Genomic DNA, 26807 nt, shown 5'->3' with positions numbered 1-26807 from the left:
ACTTCACATAGGTCTATCTCTCCTTTAAGTTGGAAATAACTTAAATATTCAACAGGAGATAAAATACTAAATTATAACATATGGCTCAATTATACAATGGAAACAATTGTGAAAAATTTCTAAATGAAAACTTACATGTTAATTACTATGTTAGGTAGAACTTTATTTACAATGGTACAATTATTGATTATTTTTAGATTAATAGAAAATGCCTAAAATTGAAAAGCAAAGAACATGTTTTATATCTAGCATAAGAATCATCAAAGAAAGTTGTAATTGGCTGCTGAGGTGGGGCAAGAAATGGGGTGGAGAGAGTTTTTCCCCACAGAAGCCCTGTAAAACTGACTCTAAATTATATACATACTTTATGCAAATTAAAAGAGGGCTATAAATAGATCTGGAAATCCAGAAGAAAACATTTTAAAAAGTATGTATTTGGCTTTAAATTACAATTATATAAGAATTTTGGGGCTTCCCTGGTGGCTCAGACAGTAAAGACTCTGCCTGCAAAGTGGGAGACCCAAGTTCGATTCCTGGTTTGGGAAGATCCCCTGTAGAAGAGAATGGCTACCCAGTCCAATATTCATGCTGGAGAATTACATGGACAGAGGAGCCTGGTGGCCTATCATCCATGGGGTCACAAAGAGGTGGACACAATTGAATGGTGAACACTTTCACTTTCATGTAAGAATGTAGCTCTGTTGAATTTGAAGAGAGTTGGTTGATAGGTGGTAACAATAATTAGTCTCTTTCAAAGATTAATATAAGAAAGTAGGAAAATATATGTCTTAACTGTTTTCATTTAATACTCATATTGATGTCATGCATAATGACTTTTACATAGTTGTTTATACTATTCCAGCTACAGGAGTAAAGCTTCATCCCATACATTGAATTTAAGGTTATAACTGGGGTCTGTTTTATTCCTACTGGGGCCTGCAAAACTTGGGGAGAAACACAGAAACAGTCCTTGTCATCCTTAGCATTTAAATCCTGGGAAAAAAACTAGGTCAGGACCATAAAATATTGCTGAGGATCTGGCTAAAAGAATGTGTCCAAAATGGATTTCCGATATAAGGCTTCTAAAATGAGGAGCCTAAACAAGAATTCAAGGAGGATAAGAATTGGAAAGTTAGAGAATAAAAGAGCAAACAAGGGTCTAGTCAATTCCACCTAGACATTAGAGTTGTTATTGCCATATTCTCTGGGTAGCCATGTTCTGTTTAAAGAGTTCTAGACAAGAAGGGATTTCTAATTTTCCCCAAGCCTCCATCTTGAATTTACCTCTAGAAAGCTTGAGTTTCAGTTTTTGTGGGCAGAGAGTAAGTTCTGAGGAACTGCTGTCCAATAACATTCCCACTGAACCATATCCTAGTAAAGTTCTTGGTATTTCTAGGCGGTTCTTGGTATTGCCATATGTCTCTTCAATACTAGAATCTTTTCGTGTTCTTCATTTGGAATGTCATGTGCTATGGAGTGGGACCAGATGAGTAATTGCCATGGAAGAAGCCAGTTGAAGTTGACATGTCATCTTGATAGGCCTGGGGTGATGAGTCTGCCATGTTCCGTATGGATGGGTGATATGCTTTTGTCAGGAGGAAAGACAGATATTGTTTCCTCTTGGATGTTTTCCTTCTGTATGTGCTAGAATGTGCTTGTAAGTCTCTTTACAGACAGAAAAATTCCTTAACTCTGTTACAAAACAGCCAGTTAGTCTATGTTGTTGGGAAAAAATGGTCAAAGAAGGAAATATGGAAATAACTATGATAAAAGATGTAAATACAGAATTTACATCCCACAGTGATTTGGGAGGTAGATCAATTGCATTTTATGGGAAAGCAGTATAAGGGAAGAAATATTTGTTGTTCTGGTGACATGCTTAGTTTGGCAATCCATATTTGAAGGATGAGTAGCATATAGAGGGTTGCAAAAGTAGGGAACTTAAAAATGGTAACCCTATAATGCCAAGATGCAAATTGTGGGCCAGGGTAAAAGGCCAGGTAATTGGATAGCCTACTGAACAAAGACCTTCTTAACAAAGGGCAATGACTGGTATGAGTGGGTCTAAATAATGTCTTTAGGAATGGTTCCAATGAGTTTAGATTGTAGATAAAAATGTTTAGGCTAATTGGAGAAAGAACTGATAGAACTGTTGACTGACACTGGAATTTGATGCCAAGGAAATTGATCAAATCTCCATCCATAAATATTCTATACTACTAATAATGAGTTAGCAGGTATTATTAATTGTTATGTAATAAGCACTATGATTAAATATCTTAGGTGCAACCAGGTAAGGATCAGTATTATCCCCACTTTTACAAATGAATAAGCTCAGGCACAGAGACATTAGTATATGGTTATTCAGTAAGTAGTAAAGTTGTATATAAGGAGTTCTATAGGCCAAAGAAGGAAGAGAAAACGACTTGGTGGAGGCCTGAGTGGACTGGGCTAGGGGAGTTTTAACTCTGGCATTCATGTTTCACACACTTAACAAGTAATAAATAAATGACCACTCGTTTCCTTTCCCATCAGTATGCACAGTTAAACTACTGTGTATTTTGCTCATGTGCATTTCCATTTGCTTTTCTGCCATGCCCCCCTTTAAAATATTAAACAGATGAACAAAAATTATGTTTTACTTTTAAACAGCTCTTTTCTTTCTTCCAGCTGTTTGTGTCAGTGCTAGCTCTCATTAATAAAGCTAGATGGATTAGTTAAATGCTAATGTCAAATGGTAAGTGCTAGGGACTTTTTCCCTTGTGAGATACTGAAATGTGAAGTCTGGGCCAGTAGCAATGACTGATGTTGTTCTTGGAGGAATTAAGACCTCTGAAAATTGTGGGAATGATTAATGGTTACTTCATCTTCTGTTTATACGGCAGAGTTTGCACTTCATTATTCTTGGCTTTTTAGATATAGGCTATATTTAACCAGGCTCTTTCAATTTTTAAAATGGTACTGTTATGATATGTACATTATTCTCTCACTAACTCATGTTGCCTATTGTGTGCAAGGTGCTACACAAGGTTCTGGGCATAAAGATTGAATAAGTTGATACAATCCTTATATTTTCATATGAATGTGAGTCTGGAAGCTATATTTAATCAGACCCTTTCAATTTTTAAAACAATACTGATATCATTTTACAAATATCTATTTGATTATAATAATGATAACTGTCAAGGGATGATGCAGATTTATGATATATCAGGGACACTGATTATATGAAGATTTGGGAAGGGAGGTGTGTGCCAGATTATGAAAAGTTTTGTAGACTTTCAGTCAATCTTATGTTGAGAGCAATGAAAAGTCATAAAGTAGTCATTTAAAAATAAAAACCTATAACTACAGACCACCGGAATAGTGAAATCATCAGATTGTAGGGTCTTGTCTTAGTGTGGTGGTCTTTGAAAGTACAAATTAGAAAGTTCAGTATGTGTCAGAACAGCTTAGTCATTGGTAAATTACTGCAATCTCAGAATTAGAAAGAAAAATACATTTGATAGAAGGAACAAATTTTGACTTAATGTGTCAAATTCCATATAACCTTAGAGTATTCATAAGAACCCTTTATAGGTAATCCAGGCCTGGTATCCTAGCTAGAAATGTAGAATTGGGAGCCATTCAAAGGACTTCTGTACACAGTTTACACACCTGACTCAGTCTAAGGAAGGTAAAAATCTTTCAAACTTGAACAAAAGTGGCTTGTATTCACAATCTAGACATCTATAGAACTGTCGTCCTAGAAAATCTGTCTTTTTTTCATTAACACAGGTACTCTGAAAGATAGTGGAAGGTCTGACCCATAAAATTAATTTAAACTGGAAATTGTATGAACTCTTGAGAAATGAAGGTAAAGGAAAATAACTAGAAGATCAATAAAAGTGAGTTGGAGGAATATAAGGAATAGAACGGGGTGGATACATAACATGAACAGAAGCAATTAAAGCAAACACAAGATGACCATGTCAAGGAGAGAGAGACCAATGGTACCAAAGATACCAAAAATGTTCAACAGGTGTTAAGATTGGAAAACAATTATTGAAATTAATTATGGAGATGTTAATTAGGGAATTTAGGGAAAGTTTAGAATAGAACTCAGACTTATTTCACATGTATGAAATAAAGTGAACCCCTTCTAAGTTTCAGGCATGGGCTGATATGAGAGTCTGTTTAGTGAGGGCCTGATAAAGACATTTAAGGAGTTTAGCCGAGAGAAAAAGATGGTAGGGGTTGGAGGAAGCCCCTCTCATGAACGTTCATTCAAGAAAAGTAAAATCTAGTTACCTTTAAGATAGAAGTAAGAAAATCAGTGTATGGGGCGTGGTAAAGAATAATAAGGATATTAGGAAGTAAAGGAAAAAATATGGGAATATGTAGGGACTTTAGAGATTTGAGAAGGAACAGGAGATAGTTATAAAATTAGAAAGATGCTGAAGAGGCAATATATAAAATTTCTATCATAGAAACTAGATTAATTGATCAACTTTTATGTCTTACAAATATATTTTATAAACTAGCTTAAAATACTTTTTTTAACTTCTAACATGAATTTAAACATGGATTAACTACTAGATTAAAAAATTAAATTAAAATTGACTAGATTAAGGCTTGGTTGATAAGCCTAGGGCAGAGAACATAGAAACTGAAGCATTTAGTTAAATACTTCGAATTTTTATTTCTGGTGTCACCTATTACATCCCAATTAATAATTTTAGCTTGGATGAAAAGACTATCAATAGATGAAGTAATTACTGGGAATTAAATTCTGAAAAATCAATTTTATAAATAAGTAAACTATGTTTGATATACATTTCTCATAGTTAAACTTATTGATTTGCTTTTTAAATATTTAAAATGTTTTATATGGTAAATCTGGAGCAGTAGAAATATTGGTGTTTCCATATACAAGCAACAAACATTTGGAAAGTGGAACTTTAAAATAGTATGCTTTATAATACTATCAAAACCATGTCATACTTATGAATACATTTAATAAAAGTGTGCACAACTTCTACATGGTAGCCTAAAATATTTATAGAAGAAATTTCAAGAAACTTAAATAAATGGAAGATTTTACCATTTTTATGGATGGTTAAGATGTAAACTCTCTGAAATTGATCTAGAGATTCAGTGCAACCTCACTTAAAATAGCAATGGACTTTTTTTTTTTTTTTTTTTTAAGGGGAGGGTGGATACCAACAAGATGTTTCTAAAATTTATTTTGAAATATAAGAATCTATATTTCAAACAAAACAATATTGAAAATAAAAAACAAGATTGGAGGACTTACACTACTTGATTTTGAGACTTACTATATAGCTACAGTAATGAACACAGTGATATTAGTACAAGGACAAAAAAATCAATGGAACAGAATAGAATTCAGAACAGACTCACTTTTTATGGTCAATAGATTTTTAACAAAGGTATTAAGAATGTTAGTGAAGAAAGGAAATTTTTTTCAACAACTGGTTCTGGAACAACTAGATAAATGCATGAAAAATAACCTTGATCATTACCTTGTATCATTCACTAATATTATTTTGAGATAAATCATAGACTCAAACAATGGTTAACGCTATAAGTATTCTGGAAGAAAGTGTATAAATAGGACTTAACAAAAATTTAAAACTCTGCTTTTTAAAAGACACCATAAAGAAAAATGAAGGATAAGCATAGGCTGAGCAGTGATACTTGCAACACATATATCAGGCAAAGCACTGGAGTTCAGTAAATATAAAGGAATCCTACAAATCAATATTAAGAAGACAATCAACCCAATTAAAATGGGAAAAAGATTAAATAGAAACTTCACAAAAGAAGATACATGATTAGCTAATAAGCACATGAAACACTGCTCAGTATCATTAATCATAAGGGAAATGCAAATTAAACTACAATGAGGTTATCATTCTGCCCCTGCTAGAGGCAGTTGGTAAAGATGGGAAGGAACTGAAACAATGTGATTTGGAGTATAAAATGATAATATTTCTCTGGAAAACTGCTTGTCAATTCCTACTCTATGACTCCTATTCTCAGGCATTTACCCCAAAGGGATGGAAATATATGTCCAAAAAAAAAAGGACATGTAAAAAATGTCCATAGCAACTTTATCCATAACAGCCAAGAACTGGAAGTAACCTAAGTGTCCATCAACAACAAATTGTGGTGTATTCATACAATAAAGTACAAAAAGAATGAACCTGATACATGGTACAATATAGATGAAACTTAAAAACACTGAGTGAAGGATGCAAAAGACTACAAACTATAATTGCATTCATGTAAAGAATGAAACATTAGGTCCATGAGTCAAGGTAAACTGGAAGTGGTCAAACAGGAAATGGCAAGAGTGAACATAGATATTTTATGAATCAGTGAACTAAAATGGACAGCAATGGACAAATTTAATTCATATGATCATTATATCTCCTACTGTGGGCAAGAATTCCTTAGAAGAAATGGAGTAGACCTCATAGTCAGCAAAGCATCCAAAATGCAGTACTTGGGTGCAATCTCAAAAATGACAGAATGATCCCAGTTCATTTCCAAGGTAAATCATTCAGTACTACAGTAATCCAAGTATATGCCACAACCAGTAATGCTGAAGAAGCTGAAATTGAATGATTGCTTCCCTGGTGGCTCAGATGGTAAAGCATCTGCCTGCAATGCAGGAGACCCAGGTTCAATTCCTGGGTTGGGAAGATCTCCTGGAGAAGGAAATGGCAACACACTCCAGTACTCTTGCCTGGAGAATCCCATGGACAGAGAAGCCTGGTAGGCTACAGTCCATGGGGTCTCAAAGAGTTGGACATGACTTCACTTTCACTTTCATGAAGACCTACAAGATCCTCTAGAACTAACACCCAAAAAAGATGTCCTTTTCATCATAGGGGTCTGGAATGCAAAAGTAGAAAGTCAAGAAATACCTGGATAATAGGCAAGTTTGGCCTTGGAATACAACATGAAGCAGGGCAAGGTCTAACAGAGTTTTGCCAAGAGAATACACTGATCATAGCAAACACCCTCTTCCAACAACACAAAAGACAACTCTACATATGGACATCACCAGAAGGTCAATGCTGAAATCAGATTGATTATATTCTTTGCAGCTGAAGATGGAGAAGTTCTATACAGTCCTGGGACTGACTGTGGCTCAGATCATGAACTTCTTATTGCAAAATTCAGACTTAAATTGAAGAAAGTAGGGAAAATCAATACGCCATTCAGGTATGACCTAAATAAAATCCCTTATGATTATACAGTAGAAGTGGCAAATAGATTCAAAGGATTAGATCTGATAGACAGAGTACCTGAAGAACTATGGATGGAGGTTTGTGATATTGTACAGGAGGCAGTGATCAACACTGTCTCAGGAAAAAGAAATGCAAAAAGGCAAGATGGTTGTCTGAGGAGGTCTTACAAATAGCTGTGAAAAGAAGAGAAGCAAAAGGTAAGGGAGAAAAGGAAATGTATTTCCATCTGAATGGAGAGTTCCAAAGAATAGCAAGGAGAGGTAGGAAAGCCTTCCTAAGTGAACAATGCAAAGAAATAGAGAAAAACAATAGAATGGAAAACACTAGCGATCTCTTAAAAAAAAACTGAGATACCAAGGGAACATTTCATGCAAAATTAGGCATAATAAAGGACTGAAATGGTATGGACCTAAGCTATTAGGAAGAGGTGGCAAGAATTCACAGAAGAACTGTACAAAAAAACTCTTAATGACCTGAATAACCATGATGGTGTGATCACTCACCTAGAGCCAGACATCCTGGAATGTGAAGTCAAGTGGGCCTTAGGAAGTATCACTATGAGCAAAGCTAGTGGAAGTGATGGAATTCCAGTTGTTATTTCATAGTCTAAAAAATGGTGCTGTTAAAGTGCTGCACTCAGTATGCTAGCAAATTTGGGAAGCTCAGTCGTGGCCAGAGGACTGGAAAAGGTCAGTTTTCATTCCAATACCAAAGGGCAATATCAAAGAATGTTCAAACCAGTGTACAATTGCACTCATTTCACATGCTAGCATGGAGAAGGCAATGGCAACCCACTCCAGTACTCTTGCCAGCAAAAATCCCATGGGCAGAGGAACCTGATAGGCTGCAGCCCATGGGGTGTCTAGGAGTCGGACACAGCTGAGCGACTTCACTTTCACTTTTCACTTTCATGCACTGGAGAAAGAAATGGCAACCCACTCCAGTGTTCTTGCTTGGAGAATCCCAGGGACGAGGGAGCCTGGTGGGCTGCTGTCTCTGGGGTTGCACAGAGTCAGGCACAACTGAAGCGACTTAGCAGCAGCAGCACATGCTAGCAAGGTCATGCTCAAAATCCTCCAGGCTAGGCTTCAACAGTATGTGAACCATGAACTTCCAGATGTTCAAGCCGGATTTAGAAAAGGCAGAGGAACCAGAGATCAAATTGCCAACATCTATTGGATCATAGAAAAAGCAAGAAAATTCCAGAAAAACATCTACTTCTGCTTCATTGATTATGCTAAAGCCTTTGATTGTGTAGATCACAACAAACTGTGAAAAATTCTTAAAGAGATGGGAGTATCAGACCACCTTACCTGACTTCTGCAAAACCTGTAAGCAGGTCAGAAAAAAACAGAACTGAACATGGAACAACAGACAGGTTCAAAATTGGGAAAAGGCTGTATATTGTCACCCTGCTTATTTAACTTCTATGCAGAGTACATCATGAGAAATGCTGGGCTGGATGAAGCACAAACTGGAATCAAGATTACCAGGAGAATTATAAATAACCTCAGACACGTAGATGACACCACCCTTATGGCAGAAAGTGAAGAAGAACTAAAAAGCCTCTTAATGAAAGTGAAAGAAGAGAGTGAAAAACCTGGCTTAAAACTCAACATTCAAACAGTGAAGTTCATGGCATCCAGTCCCATCACTTCATGGGAAATAGATGGGATACAATGGAAATAGCGACAGACTTTATTTTCTTTGGCTCCAAAATCACTACAGATTGTGACTACAGCCATGAAATTAATGGACGCTTGCTCTTTGGAAGAAAAGTTATGACAAATCTAGACAGTGTATTAAAAAGCAGAGACTTTGCAGACAAAGGGCTGTATAGTCAAAGCTATGCTTTTTCCAATAGTCACATATGGATGTGACAGTTGGACCATAAAGAAGCCTGAGGGTCGCCCAAGAAATGATGTTTTTGAACTGTGGTGTTGGAGAGGACTCTTGAGGGTCCCTTTGACAGCAAGGAGATCAGATCAGTCAATCCTAAAGGAAATCAACCCTGAACATTCATTGGAAGGACTGATGCTGAAGCTGAAGTTCCAATATTTTGGCCCCCTGATGGGAAGAGTTGACTCATTGGAAAAGACCCTGATGCTAGGAAAGATTGATGGCAGGAGGAGAAGGGGACAACAGAGGATGAGATGGTTGGATGGCATCACTGATTCAATGGACATGAGTCTGAGCAAGCTGCAGATGGTGAAGGACAGGGAAGCCTGGCCTGTTGCAGTCCATGGGGTCACAAGTAGTCAAACATGACTGAGCGACTGAACAAGGAACAATGAAAAACAAAGTTAAGGTATAGGTAAAACGAATCTATGGTGATAGAAATCAAAACAATGGTTGCCTGTGGCAGGGTGTTATCAAAACTACAATGTAGATAGCAAAATAAAGTAGTTGCTTCTGTGAAAATCAACAGTTAATCAAGTTGTTAGGCTCTGTAGATTAGGTCATTGTTTCACTGGTGAGGCTGTGTGATAGTCCATAATAACCTATAACTGTGAGATAGGTTAAGAGTGCAAGCTCAGGAGTCAGACTGCCTGGGTTTGAAATTGACTCTGGTACTGGATGCTTGGCAAATATTTAACACCTCTGAGACTCCTCCCTAGATGTGTGGCTCAGAAACTGGTGGTTTGAGGTTCTCATTAAATATGTCATCCTATGGTGATGTCAAAGAAAGTTACAGATTTAGTCTTAAAATGACTTGACCCATGTGCTCCCTGCTCTTACCACAACTGAAGGCAATGAGTCCTGGATGAGGGCTGCAGTTTGTTGGAGGTTGCATCCTTGGCCAGAGAAGCCATCTACTCCTTGCAGAGGGCCCGCCTGTACATAGCACCATAATTCAGCACCATAACTCCAGAAGACTCTGGGTATCCCTGCCTCTTAACAAACCTGAGCTCTACATTCAAGAGACAGTTCTCTTACTGTCTGCTTCTGTTCTGTCCATAGCCAATATATTTTTAAGGAGAGACACCCTTTTTTTTTTTTTTTTTTTTTTTAATTCCCCAACTAGAGATTGAACCAGGGTTCCTGGCATTGAGAACACTGAGTTCTAACCACTGGAGCACCAGGGAATTCCCCAAACCATTTATTTATCTTTATTGATCTTTGTTGGAGGGTGTTTTGTGGGGAGATATTCTGTATTGTACTGATGGAAGTAAGATATGCTTCTTAAGATTTTAATATAAATATAAAATACTATCAATATTATTAATATTATTACAGAGAAAGATAATCTCTCTTAAAGCTAAGGTTTAAGGACTACCACATGTAAAGTTTATCAAGAAAGTCAATGGGTATAAGGGTTTAGTGGTCTGGTACTTGAACAGGTTCTGTCAACACTAGTTCTTCCCTCGTGGTCAAATCATTTACTTTTTGAGCCTAAATGTTTTCATTTATAAGATTATTGGCTTCAGTCAGATAATCTCTAATACGCTTTTTACTCCAAAACTGCAAGTTTATATTATATCGTAGATGTTGTGATCTGGCAGCCCAAAGACATACTTTGATTTACCAATACCATTTCTTTAAAAATTTTTTTAAATTAATAAACTTTATCTTTTAGAGCAGTTTTAGTCACCACAAAACTGAGTGGAAACTAAAGATCTCATATACCCTCTGTTTTGCCTCCCCAAACCATTCCAACTATCAATATCTTGCATCACAGTGGTACATTTGTTGCAACTTATGAATCTACACTGATATATCATTATCTAAAGTCTATAGTTTACATTATGGTTCAGTCTCAGCATTGTGCATTCTATACATTTTGAAATTGTGTTATGACATATATCCATCTTTATTGTTTCATACAGAACAGTTCCACCACTCTAAAAATCCTCTGAGCTCTTCCTCTTGTCACGCCCACCCTGCCCTACCACTCAACCTCTATAACCCAGGGCAAATGTTAATCCTTTTTACTGTCTCCAGTTTTACCTCTTCCAGAATGTCATATGGTTGGAATCATATAGTATGTAGGCTTTTCAGACTACTTCTTTCACTTAGTAATATGCATTTAAGTTTTCCCCATGTCTTTTCATGACTTGAGAGCTCATTTCTTTTTTTGTATTGAATAATATTCATTGTCTGGATGTACCACACTATCTAGTCACCTATTGAACAATATCTTGGTTGCTTCCAAGTTTTGGCAATTATTAAGAAAGCTTCTATAAATTTCCATAAACATTTTGTGTAGGTTTTTGTGTGGATATATATTCTCAAATCATTTGGATAAATATCAAGGGCACAACTGTCGGACTGTGTCATAAGACACTGCAAGCTGTCTTTCAAAATGGCTGTACCATTTTGTATTCGCTCCGGCAATGAATGACAATTTTGTTGCTCTACATCCTCATCAGCATTTGGTATTGTCAGTTTTTTGCATTTTGGCCATTCTAATAATATCTCCAGGAGATAGTGAGGACAGGGAAGCCTGGCGTGCTGCAGTACATGGGGTTGCAAGGAGTCAGACATGACTTAGTGACTGAACACACACACAGAGTAAATGTGCAGTGGTATGTCGTTGTTTTAATTTGCAATTCCCTAACGTTGAACATCTTCTTAAATGCCTATTTTCAATCTATATGTTCTTCAGTGAAGTATCTGTTCAGGTCTTTTGCTCATTTTTTAATTGGGTTCTTAATTTTCATTTTGGAAAATACTCTTATCAGATATGTCTTTTGAAAATACTTTCAATTTGTGGCTTAGTGACTGATTCTCTTGGTATTTTCTTTCATAAAACAAGTTTTTAATTTTAATGAAGCCAAACTTACCAATTATTCTTTTTAAAAACTTATGGCTGTGCTGGGTCTTCACTGCTGCACCGGCTTTTCTCTAATTGTGGCAAGCTGGGCCTACTCTTTAGTTCTGGTGAGTGAGGTTCTCATTGGGAAACCTCCCCTGTTGTGGAGGCTTTTATACATAATTGAAGGGCTTCCCAGGTGGTGCTAGTGGTAAAGAACCTGCCTGCCAATGCAGGAGATGCACCTTTGATCTCTGAGTTTGGAAGATCTCCTGGAGAAAGGCACAGCAACCCACTGCAATATTCTTGCATGGAGAATCCTTTGGGCAGAGGAGCTGGCAGGCTACAGTCCATAGGGTTGAAAAGAGCTGGACATGACTGAAGTGACTTAGCATACTTGCATGCACTTAATTGAGACAGAAGGGAAAGGGGCAGGACAGAAACGCTTGATAATGAAGAGGGGGTGTAGCTCTTGGGATGCAATAAAGGCTGGCTAGAATTAGGTGAGGAGAAGGCAATGGCACCCCACTCCAGTACTCTTGCCTGGAAAATCCCATGGATGGAGGAGCCTGGTGCACTGCAGTCCATGGGGTCGTGAAGAGTCGGACACGGCTGAGCGACTTCACTTTCACTTTTCACTTTCATGCATTGGAGAAGGAAATGGCAACCCACTCCAGTGTTCTTGCCTGGATATTCCCAGGGACGGGGGAGCCTGGTAGGCTGCCGTCTATGGGTCACACAGAGTCGGACACGACTGAAGCAACTTAGCAGCAGTAGCAGCAGCAAAATTAGGTGAAACCAAGGTAGATTTGAAAACATTCCAGTCTTCGACCTTTGGCCCATACCATCACTGTAGGGCTTCCCAGGTGGCACTAGTGGTGAAGAACCTGCCTGCCAATTCAGGAGATGCAGGTTCGATCCCTGACTCAGGAAGATTCCCTGGAGGAGGAAATGACAACCCACTTCAGTATTCTTGCCTGAAGAATCCCATGGACAGAGGAGCCTGGTGGGCTGCAGTCCATGTGGTTGCAGAGTCAGACATGACTGGAGCAATTTAGCATCCATGCAGGCACCTGCATGGTAATAGTAAAAATCACTCCCCCTACACCATGACAGTTCTGAGGGGGCATACGGCCAAAAAGGTCTTCCCTGGCAATCCAGTGGTTAGAACTTGGCGCTTTCACTGTCATGGGCCCAGATTCAACCCTTAGTTGGGAACTAAGACCCCATAAACAGTATGGTGTGATCAAAAAAAAAAAAAAAAAAAAGGGCAAAAAAGTGGTCAGTGGCTCAATTCTGGGAAATTCCTTACCCTACCCTGAAATAGCAAGAATATTCCTCCCACTCCTTAGCCTATGAAATTTCTTAACCCTTAAGAACCTATGACTCCATGCTTTGGGGTTGCTGTAATTTTGAGACCATCCACGTTCTGCCTGTGGAAGGTGTCTAACTAAACTCACTTTCCTTTACTCTGGCTCATCTGGAATTCTTTTGTGTGTTAAACCAAGACTCTGTGGGTTCCAGGATGTGATATCTCCCTCTCCGGCAACGCAATTATCATCCTACCACCTTCACGTTAAAACGTTCATTTCCAATCTTCAGACCACCAACTATTTCAATAAATAGGAAGTCACTTGCTGCCTTACCTGTGGGTTGTCTTTCAGTCAACGATGGTTAACCTGGAATTGTTACGGAGCCTTTCAAATCCGGCTCCAACAAGAGCCCTCTCCTCAGTGTCGCTGGAGCCTAGAGATCGAGACCGAATTCAGTTCAGAAGCAGAGGAAAGCTTCCCTCTTTGAGCAAAGATAAACAAGTGTGAGCTGGGGCTCTGGAGCACAGGCTCTCCTAGAACGCACTGGGCTTCCCGTGAGGGCGGAGAGGCGGGGTTCTCCTGCGTAGGGCACGGCCGTGCTGCTCACGCTCCACATCGCAGAACAGGTGCGGCATGCCGCACACGACCTGCTGCAGCAGCCATTTTGAATTGAGTGTCGTACACAGCGCTTCTGCACTCAGACTGCGAAGCTGAGGTGTCTAACTCAGAGATCCCGTTCTTGTTGTTCAGTTGCTCAGTGGTGTCCGACTCTGTCCTGGAAATAGATTCTGTCCTGGAAACTCTAATCTGACATGTTAGGTGCCAGGCTTGAAACTAGAGGGAGCATGAAAGAAAAGGTTAGACATTATTACTAGATTCCCTCATTTTTCCCCTGAAAGCCCGCTGGGCTTTGCTGGTGAAAGGATATTTCCTTTAAGGAGTTCCACGTTGTGTATGTGGGAATTTGGCAGACATCACTGAATTTTGTTTGAGGGCAGTAATGTGCCCAGTTAAAATTCTATATTTCTCAGCATCTCCTACGGCCAGAAGTGCCCATGTGACCCAAATTCTGACCAGTGGGCTGTAAGCAGAAGTTACTGGATTGAAGCAGCTGGGAATATCCAGTAAGACTCAACTAGACTCAGAGTGTCGGGGCTGGCAAAAGTTTTTGCCCTTTTTCTTTCCTCCTTTCCTTGCCAGAAGTACAGATTCAGTTTTAGAGATGGAGCATCCACCTTCCTAAAGATGGCTGCACAGAAACGGAGAAGGGCCTCAGGTGTGCTTGTGTTGTTGAATTGTTATTCCGGATAGCTTTACTCTGGGAAAAAATCATCCCTTGCTTGGTTCCATACCAGTCTGGCTTTCTTGTTTTTTTTTAATAGACCAATTCTACCTTAACTGATACAATGTAAAACCATTTTCCCTCTGTCCTCTTTTATCCTAGTTTCAAAGTGGTTCACAATCCTGACAATAAAGAGGAACTCATTTTCTAGCCTGTATTCATTAGGACATCAAATTGAAATTCACCAAACATGTTAATCATTTTACTTTTTTTTTTTTAACAGTTAATTTATTTGAGAAGAGGAGGAATGAGACTTTGACTCATTTGACTTCCAGTGTCTGAAGTACCAAAACAGCAAAGAGACTTCCTCACTGTAAGTTACAGAAAATAATAATGATTTACTCATATTTATATCATACTTGGTGTTTTTCAAGACACTTTCAGACTGATAAAAACATGAACCCATGCCTTGGTGACAATATTCAAGTGAATTGTGCTGCCCAGCAGTATTTCTTATTTTTTTAAAAATGTCACTAGTCAATACGTTCTGCTAGAAAAAAAGTCAAAGTATTTCATAGTGTCAAGGATAGAAGGAGCAGTAAAGGTCCTCCACTGTCTAGACTGCTGACTTGCTATAAAATTTGGTTACAACCAAGTGTACTTTTGACCAAAAGGATCAAGAGTCAAGATCAGCATTAGTAAAAGGTTAAATGTAATGGGGCTTGGAGAGGGGTGCAGGGAGAAGAATCAATTCCTTTCAAGAGAACACAGGAATTTCAGAATAGATGAATCCAGAGAGGAAAGGAGAGGACATATGTCAGGCCTATAACCAAATCCTGCCTGAGGAGCCTTGATGATGAAAATAGAAAGATAGGGAGATTTCAGCACCAGCTGGGAAGTTTGCCTTCTCTCTTCCCTGTTCATTTCTGCTTAGTCTTTGAGGGGCTTTGCCTCACCTTAGAATAATACCTGATGGCTCAAAGCTCTGGTCGGGGCTAGTGGTCACCTGAGAAGACTCTTAACAAAGAGTGCATGACAGCTCCCATTTTGCTCATGCTGTTGAACTGACTTTCTTATGATTATTTCCTTGTTAGTTACATAAGTGCCTAAGGATCTCAGTGTTTCAGAACATTGCAGCTAGAAGGGACTTTCTGCATTCTGTACATTAGAAGGCATTTTGTGGGGAAAAAAAAAAGTTATGTCATCAAGTAACTTAACTATTATAGCCAAATAAGTTTCTTAGCATAGGACTTCTTGTGGCTTTCAATATGTTTAATATGCATTATGAATTTCCAAGAGGGGGGATATAGTATACAGGAATTCTCAAAATTGCTTGATCATAGCTCTTATTTATTATTATCATCTACAAATTAATTTCATAGGACTGGTGTATCATAGAACACACTTTGGAAATGCTGACCTGGTAGAATTCATTTATTGTACTCTGTGGTCTGTATCAAATCATTTTGACTTTGTATGAAATAATGTGAAAACTAGCTTTAACCACCAGAACATGGATTTCTCTTAGAGTGCATACAAATTTTGGGGACATAGAAAGAAAGACACTCATGAACACTGGTGTTTTAGCAGGATCTTAAACAACTAAATCAAAATGGTTAATATGTTAGACATGACAAAGCAAGGGGGATCTGTTTTTCTCCTGAGACGTATAGAGACTCTGGTGAGAAAGGGAGCAGTGAAACATGTGAGGAAAGAAACCAGATGAGGTGAAGAGCCACCAAAATTTCACAGAAGTGGCTACTAAAGGATGGTAGGCTGCCTAATATGTACTTTGAAATTATTCCTGCTGCTATAATTTACACCTCCTCTGTCATTCTCAAACCTTTAGGCAATTTTTCAACATCCACAAGTGCTGTGCTAAGGAATTTTTGGTGGAAATCAATGAAAGGTCTAGATTTCATGTCTGAATCAAAGCAGTGAGGAATGGCAATAGTATGTGTGAAAGCAGAAATTAAGCATGGAGAAGACTGTGAGAATACAATAACTCTGGGAATTTGCTGGTCTCTCTGGAGCAAAAAATTGGTGGTTTGGGTAAATCTTATCTGGAACTCAGTGGGAAGAAGGATCTTAGTTGACATCTAAATATATATACACACACATTACCATCACCCAGGCTAGGGGTAATGGTGACCATGGATAAGATGCATTGCTGCCAAGAATAATAAAACAGTAAGAGAAATAATCTATAATAGTGACTGACTATCTGGTCACCAAAACCATTTCTTGTTTGTCCTGCATACCACCTCAACTACATATTCTAGTTTGTCTTGGAGTTGGGTGTGACTTCAGATTATGACTGAGTTCTCATCAATGGTATATAAGCTGAAAGGTATGTGCCACGTCTAGACTGTGCCCTTAGAAAACTTTATTATGAAATTCTACATGCTCTTTCCTCATTGACTAATTTGATATAACCAAGTACTGTGACACTGAAAACTGAATGTAAAAGATGGAAAAATCACAAAGAAGAAAAAGCCAGGACCTTCCAATCACCCATTAGAGGAACACTGCACACATATCCTGACAGCCATGTGAACTTGACCTGAGCAAGTATACTGGTTATTGGTTGAGTACCTCTCACCTCTAAAATCACATACTGTATTACTCTATGAAAATGGATTAGGGCGCCTTATCTATTTTTCCACTGTTGCCTACCATTAAGGCTTTGCAGGCATATGATTGAGAGATATTGAATGAGGAAAGGGCTGTGTTTTCTGGTTCCAGTGTGTGCTCACTCAGCAGGCTGTGCATTTGCAGCTTCCTCCTGGTACACAATGATCAGCAGCACCAGTAACCGCCAGTAGTGTCTGCCTGTGGTTTTAGAGGAGATTGCCTCTGGGTAGACATCTTGAAAATAGCTTTTTCTGGCACCCTCAAGAGCAGATTTCTGCACAGTTTTGATAACACTGTACCATAGTGACTTCTCTGCCATTCAGTGAGGTGTGACCATCCCATCTCCAGTGAGGTCAAGATCTCAGTCCCAGGAGAAGGAGCCTCTTCTTTGGGTGCTATATCTCAGTGCTAAAATCACTGGCTGCTCCTCCTATATTCTACTTCTATGTTCTTTAGTGTTCTTTTTACTTCTTACTAGACAATCACTTGTTACTCAAATTCTCTGTTACAGTTAATAATTCTTTATGTTAAACTTTCCACCTTCACATCACTGTGTGGTTTTTCTCTCTTGATTAGAAGTAGACTGTTAAACTAAGAAACAAACTAAGATTTGAGTCATCAGGTTCTTTTGGGTTTAGTTATTATTATGGTTTCTAGTGTTTCCTTAACTAGTACATTGAAAATTAAACAAAAATGATCTTTAAAGGCATTTATTCTAAAACAAGTTAGAGCCATTTGTTTAAAATCATTTTGTGAACAAGGCAAATTTCCTTGTACAAAATTCATAGTACATATGAATTTCAATGATACACTGCGCTTTTAAAGAATTCCATTTTTTTAAGGGAAAAAAGATTGTTAACACATTTATTCAGAGCTAGAGTACTCAATATCACTTCTTTTAGTAGTCTCTCATCTTTTTTAATAACTCCAGAAATACTTTTACTTAATGCCTTCAGAGTTTTAGACTATGCAAGAAAGAGTTATAGTTTGGGGAGTACATTTGATACTGAGATTAATTCATTTTGATAAGTATCACATTTTAGATTTATTCACAAAAAGTTTTTGAATTCCTTGGACGGATATAGAATATTTAGAGGTAGATGTTTGCTTTATTTTCCTCATTCCTGTGAAAATATGATTGCATATTTTTGCCCTCAGAGGAAGAATATTTCACATTTTATTTCCTCTGCAAATAAAATAACAATGATTCTATAGTGACTGATTATAGTAATAAATGTATCTACTTGATTATAGTGTATAAATTTATCTACTCAAATTTTCTCACTCTAAGACGAGAAAATTTCTCTTTAGCACAACAGTTTTCACAGATCTGTCAAATATTTTGTGTTAACAAAAGATTAAAGCTTCTTGATATTAAATCCAGAATATATTTCAAAAATGATGTATAGAACAGTCTTTTGGACTCTGTGGGAGAGGGAGAGGGTGGGATGATTTGGGAGAATGGCATTGAAACATGTATAATATCATATATGAAACGAGTCACCAGTCCAGGTTCCATGCACGATACTGGATGCTTGGGGCTGGTGCACTGGGACGACCCAGAGGGATGGTATGGGGAGGGAGGAGGGAGGAGGGTTCAGGATGGGGAACACATGTATACCTGTGGCGGATTCATTTTGATATATGGCAAAACCAATACAATATTATAAAGTTAAAATAAAATAAAATAAAAAAAATAAAAAAAATTTAAGTCTGTATGAGTATCTTTCCAAGCCAAAAAATCATATAAATTAACTCAAATGGCTCTAAGTATAATTTTTTTCTTAAACTATGTAAGCAATTTTTCTACTATGAAGCATGGATATTGATATTTAGGATTAGTAATGCATAGCTGTATTATATATTTAAATTCACTTTTACCAAAAACTAACTAAATTTAGGAAATTGATCATATGACTTACATTTATACTCTTATATTAATCAATATGATTCTAACATTTCCATAACTAATTTATCTAACTTCATAATAGAAACAGAAGTTTCTAATTTTAATAAGAATATTTCAGAGTTTATAAACAAGGGCAATGGACCAATTAAAAAACTAATGATTATAGTTGATTAGACTTTTATTTAATATATAAGTTGCATACTACTTAATTACTGAATGGTACAGAAATCTAGATTTATTAGATTTATTAGAATGGGTATTAACTAAGATTCCATGATCTATTATTTATCAGCCCATTTGCCCAAAGCAGTAATCGCCATATTATTTTGATGTCTTACTCCTTCATTCAAAATTTGAGTTTACAGCCTCAATATATGTACTTACTAAAATTATATATAGTAGAAATATGCCAATTATTGTTTAATGTCCCAAACTATGGCATATTCTTAGATTCATGTTCATCTTCAAGTATAGTGGACTTATATTTGTATTCTAAGCAGTATTTTTTTTTTTTACAGTTTTTGATACTGGCATACTTTTTATCAGATGTGATTAAATTGTGTTTATTTCCTTTTTTTAACTTCAAATGTTACTGATGACATCATAACTCATGCTAGAAATGGGAAGTTTCAGCTCATTTTCTTGTTTCTTTCTTATGCTTGCATTGTTAGTGTCATACAAAATCTGCAGTTTCTTTCTATGCCACTTAATCGCGAGAGTAGTTTAATATAATCCAGGAGTTCAGACACTGATTTGGGTGCATATAAATTGGTATAAGTTGCATCCACATGAAGGAATGAAGAAGGTGCTGTGACTCCTGGTTGTTATGAAATTCTCCTCCAGGGTACCTGGCATACTGAACTGAAACACAACCACCTGAAATAGTTTAGTGAGGACCCTTCCTCCCAACTTCCCCTCCTGCCCACTCTTCTCTCCTTCCCTCTTCTCATTTCTTTCTTAAAGTACCTAATTTTTTTTTTAATTTTATTTTATTTTTAAACTTTACATAACTGTATTAGATTTGCCAAATATCAAAATGAATCCACCACAGGTATACATGTGTTCCCCATCCTGAACCCTCCTCCCTCCTCCCTCCCCATTCCATCCCTCTGGGTCGTCCCAGTGCACCAGCCCCAAGCATCCAGTATCGTGCATCGAACCTGGACTGGCATCTCATTTCATACATGATATTTTACATGTTTCAATGCCATTCTCCCAAATCTTCCCACCCTCTCCCTCTCCAGGGTTTAATTTGATAGAAACTTAGAATAGATGGTGAGTATTCAGTTCAGTTCAGTCACTCAGTCATGTCTGACTCTTTGCGACCCCATGGACTGCAGCATGCCAGGCCTCCCTGTCCATCACCAATTCCTGGAGTTTACTCAAACTCATGCCCATTGTGTCTATGATGGCATCCAACCGTCTAACCTCTGTTGTCCCTTTCTCCTCCCACCTTCAATCTTTCCCAGCATCAGAGTTTTTTCAAATGAGTCAGTTCTTCACATCAGGTGGCCAAAGTATTGGAGTTTCAACTTCAACAGTCCTTCCAATGAACACCCAGGACTGATCTCCATTAGGATGGACTGATTGGATCTCCTTGCAGTCTAAGGAACTCTCAAGAGTCTTCTCCAATACCACAGTTCAAAAGCAGCAGTTCTTTGGTGGTCAGTATTCTTTACAGTCCAACTCTCATATCCATACATGACCACTGGAAAAACCATAGCTTTGACTACACAGACCTTTGTTGGCAAAATAATGTCTCTGCTTTTTAATATGCTGTCTTGGTTGGTCATAGCTTTTCTTCCAAGGAGGAAGTGTGTTTTAATTTCATGGCTGCAGTCACCATCTGCATTGATTTTGGAGCCCCCCAAAATAGTCTGTCACTGTTTCCATGGTTGGCCCATTTATTTGCCATGAAGTGATGGGACTGGATGCCATGATCTTAGATTTCTGAATGTTGAGCTTTAAGCCAACTTTTTCACTTTCCTCTTTCACTTTCATCAAGATGCTCTTTAGTTCTTCTTTGCTTTCTGCCATAAGGGTGGTGTCATCTGCATATCTGAGGTTATGGATATTTCTCCTGGCAATCTTGATTCCAGCTTGTGCCTCATCCAACCCAGCATTTCTCATGATGTACTCTGCATATAAGTTCAATAAGCAGGGTGTTAATATACAGCCATGATGTACTCCTTTTCTTGTTTAGAATCAGTCTGTTGTTCTATGTCCAGTTCTAACTGTTGCTTCTTGACCTGCATACAGATTTCTCAAGAGGCATGTCAATGGTCTGGTACTCGCATCACTTTAAGAACTTCCCACAGTTTGTGGTGATCCACACAGTCAAAGGCTTTTGCACAGTCAATAATGCAGAAGCAGATGTTTAACTCGAACTCTCTTGCTTTTTCAATGATCCAACGGATGTTGGCAATTTGATCTCTGGTTCTTCTGCCTTTTCTAAATCCAGCTTGAATATCTGGAAGTTCATGGTTCACGTACTATTGAAGCCTGGCTTGGAGAATTTTGAGCATTACTTTACTAGCATGTGAGATGAGTGCAATTGTGCAGTAGTTTGAACATTCTTTGGCACTGCCTTTCTTTGGGACTGGAATGAAAACTGACCTTTTTCAGTCCTGTGGTCACTGCTGAGTTTTCCAAATTTGCTGGCATATTGAGTGTAGCACTTTCACAGCATCATCTCTTAGGATTTGAAATATCCTAAGAGATATTTCAACTGGATTTCCGTCACTCCCACTAGCTTTGTTCGTAGTGATGCTTTCTAAGGCCCACTTGACTTCACATTCCAGGATGTCTGGCTCTAGGTGAGTGATCATGCCATCATGATTATCTGGGTCATGAAGATCTTTTTTCTATAGTTCTTCTGTGTATTCTTGCCACCTCTCCTAATATCTTCTGCTTCTGTTAGGTCCATACCATTTCTGTCCTTTATTAAGTCCATCTTTGCATGGAATTTTCCCTTGGTATCTCTAACTTTCTTGAGGAGATCTCTAATACTTCCTATTCTATTGTTTCCCTCTATTTCTTTACACTGATCACTGTGGAAGGCTTTCTTAGCTCTCCTTGCTATTCTTTGGAACTCTGCATTCAAATGGATATATCTTTCCTTTTTCCTTTGCCTTTCACTTCTCTTCTTTTCACAGCTATTTGTAAGGTCTCCTCAGACAGCCATTTTGCTTTTTTACACTTCTTTTTCTTGGGGATGGTCTTGATCGCTGCCTCCTGGACAATGTCGCAAACATCTGTCCATAGTTCATCAGGCACTCTATCAGATTTAATCCCTTGAATCTATTTCTCACTTCCACTGTATAATTGTAAGGGATTTGATTTAGTTCATACCTGAATAGTCTAGTGGTTTTCCCTACTTTCTTCAATTTAAGTCTGAATTTGGCAATAAGGAGCTTGTGATCTGAACCACAGTCAGCTCCCAGTCTTGTTTTTGCTGACTCTATAGAGCTTCTCCATCTTTGGCTGCAAAGAATATAATCAATCTGATTTCGGTATTGACCATCTGTTGATGTCCATGGGTAAAGTCTTCTCTTGTGTTTTTGGAAGAGGGTGTTTGGTATGACTCGTGCATTCTCTTGACAAAACTCTATTAGCCTTTGCCCTGTTTCATTCTGCACTCCAAGGCCAAATTTGCCTGTTACTCCAGGTATTCTTTGACTTCCTACTTTTGCATTCCGGTCCCCTGTAATGAAAAGGACATCTTTTTTGGGTGTTAGTTCTAGAAGGTCTTGTAGGTCTTCATAGAACCATTCAACTTCAGCTTCTTCAGCATTACTGGTCAGGAATACACTTGGATTACCGTGATATTGAATGGTTTATCTTAGAAATGAACAGAGATCATTCTGTCGTTTTTGAGATTGCATCCAACTACTGCATTTTGGACTCTTTTATTGATTATGATAGCTACTCCATTTCTTTTAAGGGATTCTTGCCCACAGTAGTAGATATAATGGTCATCTGAGTTAAATTCACCCTTTCCTGTCTATTTTAGTTCGCTGATTCCTAGAATGTCGACATTCACTTTTGCCATCCCTTGTTTGACCACTTCCAATTTGCCTTGATTCAGGGACCTAACATTCCAGGTTCCTATGCAATATTGCTCTTACAGCATCAGAGTATTAAGACACCAGTTTTTACCAAAGTGTTTTAAGATATACAAAACATAAAGATTATCTTAAACATTTTAAGAGTATGTTTTAGTGGCATTTAGTACATTCATGTTGTGTGTAACCATCACTACCATCTGTCTCCAGAACCCTTTTCATCTTGCAAAAGTGTGTGCCAGTCTAACTGTCCATTCTGACTACCCTGGTCACCACCAGTTTACTCTGTGTATCTGTGAATTTGACTGCTCTAGATATACCTTCTGTAAGGGAAATCATACAGTATTTGTTTTATTTCACTTAGTATAATGTTCTCAAGGTTCATCCATGTTGTAGCATATGTCAAAATTCTCTTCCTCTTTAAGGCCAAATAATATTCTATTGCATCTATATATTACTTTATGTTTATCTGTCATCCATCTGTGGACACTTGGGTTGCTTCTGCCTTTTGACTGTTGTGAATAATGTTTCTATGAAAATGATTGTATAAATATTTCTTTGAGTTCGTTTTTAGTTCTTTGGGGCATATACTCAGAAGTAGAATTGCTGGATGATACAGTAATTATATTTTTAACTTTTATATGAACTGAAACATCATATTTCAACTCAGAAAGTAATGTAGGGTTCATCTGGGTCAGTAAATGTTTGCTAATGCCTTTAGGAAAAATTTAAAAGATTTGAAGCAAATGACTATCTAATTGTTAAACTTAGAGATGAAAGGCATTTTCTGTACCTTCTCCAGAATAGGACGTTATCAACTTCACATTCTAATGTTGCATCTCTTTGAAGGACTCTTCTCACTTCTCTATAGTGTTAATTCACTAAGGTATAAACATATGAAAGAATTGAAGTTTTCTACTTATTTCTTTGTCAACAACACCTTGCCAACCATTCTTTAACAGCTAAATCTGGGGCATTTAAACTTTGTCCATTCATCTTGAGACTCATTCTCAACCAAGACCAGGGAACCAAGGGTACTACTGGTTAGGTGTACATCAAGTAACACCTGCTTAGTAGTTGGCTCAATATCAAGTTAGCCATTTTATTCATGGCCATTTTATTCATATTAAATGTCTATAAGACTAGCAGAGTGGGTTTCAGTTTTTGATTATTCAAACTCATGAATAGAATAGGCTTGCTCAGCAAAAAAACTTACTAATTTCAAGAAAGTATAGAATCCAGGGCCCACAAAATCATGCGTAAGGCAGCAACATGCAAGTTTCAGACTCCCAGTTGCAGCTTCACTGTCCCAGTTACTATGTGGGATGTGTTTTAGTTATTAGGTTTGACAACTGGCAAGTGTTTGGTTTGCATCAACACAGGAAAACTTCAAGGTCTAGGATCTTTTCAACATAAATTGTAAGTTCTCTAGCATCTGAAGGAATGTGGATTTAGCTTTCATTCATTAGTTTAGCTGTGGTCCGTACGTTACCAGGCTACACAATGAACAGTCAGTATACTCAGAGACATGTTTCCAATGGATATTGAAATATCCATTAGAATTACTGGATATAACTGCAATTGGTTTGGAAAAAAGTTTAAGGGTAAAGCTTTACTTAAGTGTGCCTATGTCTGGAAGACAGTCTAGTTCAATAGTTAACCCATTCTTTCCTGGGTATTATACCAAGGAGATGGACTTGCAGCATTTTCTTTGACAAAATTTCTGTCATGTTTAGTAATTCCAGTCACTTTACTCTGATTCATGTTCATGCCTTTCCAACCTGAATTAAATTCCTAGAAAAATGGAACTGTGTTTTCACTAATTTTCCCAAACCCTGCATTCTGGTCACTGAGCTTCAGACTTGCATTAAGGGGTTTATATCTTAACTATATGGATGTGAGAGGTGGACCTTAAAGAAAGCTGAGCGCCGAAGAATAGATGCTTTTGAACTGTGGAGAAGACTCTTGAGAGTCCCTTGGACTGCAAGGAGATCCAAGCAGTCCATCCTAAAGGAGATCAGTCCTGGGTGTTCATTGGAAGGACTGATGGTGAAGCTGAAACTCTGATACTTTGGCCACCTGATGCGAAGAGCTGATTCATTTGAAAAGACCCTGATGCTGGGAAAGATTGAGGGCAGGAGGAGAAGGGGACAACAGAGGATGAGATGGCTGGATGGCATCACTGACTCAATGGACATGGGTTTGGGTAAACTCCGGGAGTTGGTGATGGACAGGGAGGCCTTGTGTGCTGCGATTCATGGGGTTGCAAAAGGTCAGACACGACTGAGTGATTGAACTGAACTGAACTGTACCTACCTTACTACCTTCCCTCACTAAATCTATGCTTGTTCCAGGAGATCCTTGGTCAAAGTTTCCTTTCTAGATGTAATTTCCCTAACACTAACCATACATTTGTTTTGAGAGCAGTCATCACTTCTCTGTCACACATGAATGATGCCTTTCCCATAATTATTCTTCCTCTTCCTTACTGGTAAAACCCAATTTTATTTGTGTATCTACTTTTCTTTCTATGTCTCAAAGTTACAACATGAATAATTTTATTACACTCAATGATGGTTTTCTGGCTAACGAGAATGAAACGTTTTTCTACTTACATCTAAACCAAGGATAAGCTAATAGGTATGATATCATTTATCACACATTAATAAAGGTTAGATTTCTGGAATAATATGAGGTGATGGGCTTATCTTTTCAATTATTGAACCCTATGCATTTCAAGTTCTTTTTCAGAGCAGGGACCATATTCTATACCAAATTCCTAGCACACATAATTGAATGTTTGCACTCAATAAGTATTAACTGGATAAAAGAATATACTTTAAATGTTTCTAAAAACATCAGGCTGTTTTGCAGTTGAGTTCTTGAGAAATATGCAAAAAAATAAAATGAAATATTTACTCATTAAATAGAACTGGTCTGCATTAAGGAAATTATAGTAAATTAGTATCACCACTATGGAAAAGAGTATAGAGGTTTCTCAAAAAATTAAAAAATAGAACTACATATGATTCAGCAATCCATTTCTGGATATTTATCCAAAGTAAATGAAAACACTAACTCAACACCTCTATGTTCACCTCAGCATTATTTGCAATGGCCAAGATATGGAAACAGCCTAAGGGTCCATTGATGGATGAGTAGATAAAGATATTATGGTATTTATGTTAAATGGAACATTATTTAACCAGAAAAAAGATGAAATCTTGCTATTTGCAATAGTATTAATGGACCTCTAGGATATTATGCTAAGTGAAATAAATCAGACACAGAAAGACAAGTACCGTATTATCTTATATGTAGGATGTCGGGACCAGCCCAACAATGAACCTACCTGAAGGAGCAGGTAATAAGGAAAAAGACTCAGAAATAAAGTGGGGATCAAGCAGCTGATACCATTCTCAGGCAAAAGCCCAGATCCTAATCCTTGCATGCTTTTATTGTTAACATCTACTTCCTTGTACATGCTCTGGAGATATCTGTTCTTTGCAATCTCAGATCTGGAATAAAGATATACAATGCACAGTCCTCAATGTCGAACTTTCAGGCCTTTCATGACTTTGTTTAGCCCT

At 37.8% G+C, this 26807-nt stretch overlaps 1 long non-coding RNA gene and 1 other non-coding gene across 2 annotated transcripts in view; both read left to right on the top strand.

The window, feature by feature from the left end:
• Positions 1 to 6638: 6638 nt before the first annotated feature.
• TRNAC-GCA (transfer RNA cysteine (anticodon GCA)) lies at positions 6639 to 6710 on the top strand. Its single transcript has one exon. It is a non-coding gene; the product is annotated as a tRNA-Cys (tRNA).
• A 7364-nt stretch (positions 6711 to 14074) lies between these two features.
• The window catches only part of LOC129644957 (uncharacterized), a 34201-nt gene continuing 21468 nt past the window's right edge, over positions 14075 to 26807 (top strand). Inside the window, exons 1-2 of the long non-coding RNA XR_008711084.1 lie at positions 14075 to 14185; positions 14894 to 14983. This is a non-coding gene — a long non-coding RNA (uncharacterized LOC129644957). The remainder of the gene's footprint in view (positions 14186 to 14893; positions 14984 to 26807) is intronic.

This window comes from Bubalus kerabau, chromosome 2 (genome assembly GCF_029407905.1).
Source record: "Bubalus kerabau isolate K-KA32 ecotype Philippines breed swamp buffalo chromosome 2, PCC_UOA_SB_1v2, whole genome shotgun sequence".
In the NCBI taxonomy this organism is placed as follows: Eukaryota; Metazoa; Chordata; class Mammalia; order Artiodactyla; family Bovidae; genus Bubalus; species Bubalus kerabau.
Note: the sequence above shows the minus strand (reverse complement) of the source record. Positions and strands in the feature narration are given on the sequence as shown.